At 44.8% G+C, this 4,254-nt stretch overlaps 1 long non-coding RNA gene across 2 annotated transcripts in view; it reads left to right on the forward strand.

Annotated features, from left to right (window-relative positions):
* Positions 1-3,490, forward strand: part of LOC109520862 (uncharacterized) — an 18,433-nt gene extending 14,943 nt beyond the window's left edge. The window contains exons 1-3 of one of the 2 annotated variants that reach the window (XR_002169249.1): positions 2,407-2,565; positions 2,722-2,829; positions 3,349-3,490. This is a non-coding gene — a long non-coding RNA (uncharacterized LOC109520862). Of the gene's footprint in view, positions 1-2,406; positions 2,566-2,721; positions 2,830-3,348 lie in introns of those variants that run through there. The other variant, XR_002169250.1, reaches the window with a different exon arrangement.
* Positions 3,491-4,254: the final 764 nt, after the last annotated feature.

Raw genomic sequence — 4,254 nt, forward strand, 5'->3', positions numbered from 1 at the left:
GTTCCTGTTCCCCGGCGAGGCAAGCCTTTGGACAACTTTGGGACGTCTGGGATCCGTCCCTTGAGGGAGGGGTACTGTCATGATTCGGTTTGGGACCAACAGGTGGCACTGTAGGGCTCTCCCTGCAGCTGCACACCTGTTGGTCATTAGATAATTAGTGGCTTTAAAAGGACTCCCAGCCCGAGCAATCATTGTCGGGTCATTGTTGCTTTGTGCTACTGTCATGTTTGTTTGTTGCCGTTTCTCTGCTGCTGTCAGGTTTGTTTTGGTCATGGTTCTGTTTTAGCTTCAGTTATGATTTTTGTTTGCTACTTTGGACTATGTTTGTTTTGGATTTCGTTTTCTCTGAGTTTTAATACAATCTTTCAAGTACACCCTGCTCCTGCCTGCTTTTTGGGGTCCACCACCTCGCTACGTGACATTCCTACTTCTTTGAGCATATAACGGTGATGATGTTTGTTTTACTTACTTTTTATTTTTTATTTTTCCTTTTGTAACTTTTGCTTGCCTTTTGTCAAATTGTTATTTTATTGTATGTTCAATAAACTTCAACTTCAAACTTCACTGCCGTTGATGGGCAGCTATATCAGTAGCATAAACCTTTGGGCTGGCAATGACTGAGTTCATGACATGCGACGACACCCCTTTTGCGAGTGATTGGTCGATCGCAAACCGACGCCATGGGCACCCCTGCTATAAGGGTATTGAGAACAGATTGTCACTTGCAATGCCTACATGGCTGCAGACAGCAGCAAAAGGTGATGATTATGCTTTGAGATCACTATTCAATAGACTGAGCTAAAAGAGTGCATGAATATCCTCTTCGCTTTGCCTATTGATTTCGTCACTTCTTTCTCTTTTCATGCACTTGTTCACTAGACAACAGCCAATCAAAGTGATCATTTGTCACGAACAGCCAACTTTGATTCAACATGTTGGGGAGACAGACGAAGCCAATGACGCTCACAGACATTCACCGACTAGCCCATGGTCGACTGTCTGCTTGGCTTGTAATGAACACACTTCATTCGTAATGCATGCTTGTCCATATGCTTCTTGGTAAATCTAACTTGGTAAAAAATAAATGAATAAATAAATCTCCATGTCATATAGCGCTTGTGTGCACCTCCCCAGAACAGAAGAAAACTTGCACATGTTTGAAGCACAAACACATTTGCTGTGCAGGATCACCGAGTGCAGCCTGCTACACCCTCACATCTGGCCGGACTTGGGACCACCTGGCCTTAGCCTCAGTTCACAACCTGTGGTAGTCTCACACAGGTCTGAGCCGCACACCCCTCCACCTCCGCAACCACAAATGAAACCATTGCGGCAGTTTTGCTTTTATATGCGCCGAAGCCCACTGTGAGAAGAAAGTGGCTGCTCAAGGTCGTTGTTGAGATACAGTATATTAAGCAGCACATGAACATTTGGATAAAGAGGACAGAAAGCTCACAGGCAGACTGTGCGGTGTGGTGTGTTTTCCACTGCATTTACTGTAAATAGACCCTTTTCTCTGCAGCTGTGGGGTGAATGTGACAAGTCTTTGCTGTGGTAAGGAAATTACATCATCTCACCCTTCGCTGCACTCAGGTTATGCGCTCACTTTTGCACTTGACGGCTGTAAGAACCCCCCTCCATTATTAAGCATTGCAGTAGTTTTACTTGGTTGATTTTATGTAGGGTGACACGGTGGTAGACTGATTAGCACATCTGCCTCACTGTGCAGAGGTCCTGGGTTGGTTCGATTCCGGCCTCTGGCCTTCCTGTGTGGAGTTTGCATGTTCTCCCCATGCCCGTGTGGCTTTTCTCCGGCTACTCTGGATCCTCCCACATTCCAAAAACATATGCATTGTAGGATGATTGAACGCTCTAAATTGTCCTGAGGTGTGAGTGTGAGCGTGAATGGTTGTTCGTTTATGTGTGCCCTGTGATTGACTGGCAACCAGTTCAGGGTGTACCCCACCTACTGCCCAAAGTCAGCTCGGATTGGCTCCAGCACGCCTGCAATCCTTGTGAGGACAAGCGGATCAGATAATGGATGGATGGATGGATGGATTTTATGTAGCATTTTGAAATATTAAGAAGTTAACCGTAAAACAAATGGATGATCTTTGTGATTTAATTTAAAGCTATTAGATGCTAAAAAAAAAACAAAAAAACTCATGCACAACGTAAAGGGTTGTTGTTTGGACTGTTTATAACTCAGTGGTGTGTTCTTCTACAACAAGAGTGCCCACAAAAGTAAATGTGTCTGTTTCCTACATCCAGCTATAAAAAGAAAAAAGAAAACATGGCAAGTGTGAAAATTTGTCCGTGAAGCACATTTATAGCTTTCAATGCTTTCTTATTTTAGAGTGTCCACAGTAAGGTGGAAAAGAAGAAGAAACAAAAGTGGGCCTGCTCCCATTTTCCTCTGAGTGAGAAAAACGTGTTTTGTATTTACACGAAAGAAATCCAGTGAGTCGGATCCATGCATTTCTGTCACACCACAGGGCAGAAGAAAGAACGACTAAAGTGAGGAGGCAACGGATAAAGCAAAGTAGACGAAAACACCCCGAGGAGGTATATTTATGAACACAGCCTTGGATCACGATTGTGCAAACCCATGCTCACACAAAGACCTGACTTCGCTGAAAAGGCCGTCTGGCAAGGAGTGAGGAAAAAGCTTCGCCGGCTGTAACACTGAACTCTGCACCCCGTGTTTTTCTGTGTGTTCAGCATATGTAGCCCCACCCACAAGCCCTCCTTCACACCAGATGACCTGGGCACGACTCGAACCAGCTGGCTTCCGATCAAGGTTGTCAGAGAGCGCAGAGAAACAATGAGGTATTTTGGAAAGGCCTCGTTGGCGATGGTGTTATATTCCGTGACAAGAAAAGAAACTGGACTCTGGATTTTACAGTCAACAAACAGTCAGGTGAAGCATCAGTCAATGGAGAAATCATGCACCTGTGTGCATTAATTTAAGACAGATCTGGGCAAAATGAAGCTCATGGGACACATACAAAGCCTAAAGTCTCTGACTGGCCCCCGCAGTCTTGATGAGGTCAAAATAGAATGAAAAATACTGTATGTGGCACTTTTTATTTTGAAATGCGTTTCATTTGGTGTGCACATGTGTAGCTGGTACAAGCGAGTCAGAGCAACACTTTTGTGTTCAATGTCTCAACTCAACTCTATTTATAGAGCACTTAAAAAAAAACACAGTTGAAACAAAGCGGTGTACATGGCATTACATAAATCTTCATCAATGAATCATTAAATCAATACATTTCTTTTCTAACGAACATGTACAAGAGTTCACTTTACTTTGGCATTTTGTCCCTCTTCATGTCTTCTCCACAGGATGATTCCGCACCGAGGAGTTATCGGCCAGCTCAATGCGTGCGGATTTTCCTCTTCAACTGTGAGTATTTTCACATGCTAATGGGACTTTCAGTTGAACTGCCGGTTACAAACACTATGCTCATCATAATAATGGGCCACAAATGACAGATTTGGGGGGGTGGTATTGGATGTGCCACGCATGCAGTGTGTTGCTTGGCAAGCTGGTCAACTCTCAATTCAAGTCAAGTACAACTTTATTGTCAAATGCGCTGTATGTGTAACATACAGCACAGATGAAATTTCTTCCCTCTCAACAAGACAACAAGACGAGCCGCTGCGGGTGCCCGAGCCGCCATCGAAAGAACAGTTAACATAAAATGACAAAATAATACAACACAACGTACAAGACACAGACAGTCGTGCAATCTTAACCACTTTTCCTGCATACACTTAGTTGTTTAAAGCAGTTGTAGATGAAAGAGGAGTGAATCAAAGTGTCCTTTTCACCAGCGGATCGAAGACGTCATGCTGAAAATGTGCACACGTCTGCTACAAGCTAAGTTTGAAAGCAACAAGAAGCTGTAGCGTCCATTAACGAAAAAGAGATTGGCTCTCATCTCCTGTCCCATGTAAATCCGCTTCAATTTCAAGCCGCGACTCCCAGTTCCACATACGCATCAGCGCTCTGCGCTGACGCTGCTTTCTTCTCATCGTCGGCTCCACAAGCCATCCATCCATCCAGCCGCAGACTGTCCGACAGCACCGACCTTTCCGGTGAACAAAGCGTGGCTGTGAAAAAGGCTGCCCATTACAAGCGCCAAAACACAAGCGCCCGGGGCTGTCCAGCAACGACAGTCAAATGGCGCCAACATTCCTCCCAGTCAAAGTCAGTGCTGGAATATGCGTGCTGCCAAGAAGGCGCAA

This window comes from Hippocampus comes, unplaced genomic scaffold (genome assembly GCF_001891065.2).
Source record: "Hippocampus comes isolate QL1 unplaced genomic scaffold, H_comes_QL1_v1.1 scaffold345, whole genome shotgun sequence".
Lineage (NCBI taxonomy): Eukaryota > Metazoa > Chordata > Actinopteri > Syngnathiformes > Syngnathidae > Hippocampus > Hippocampus comes.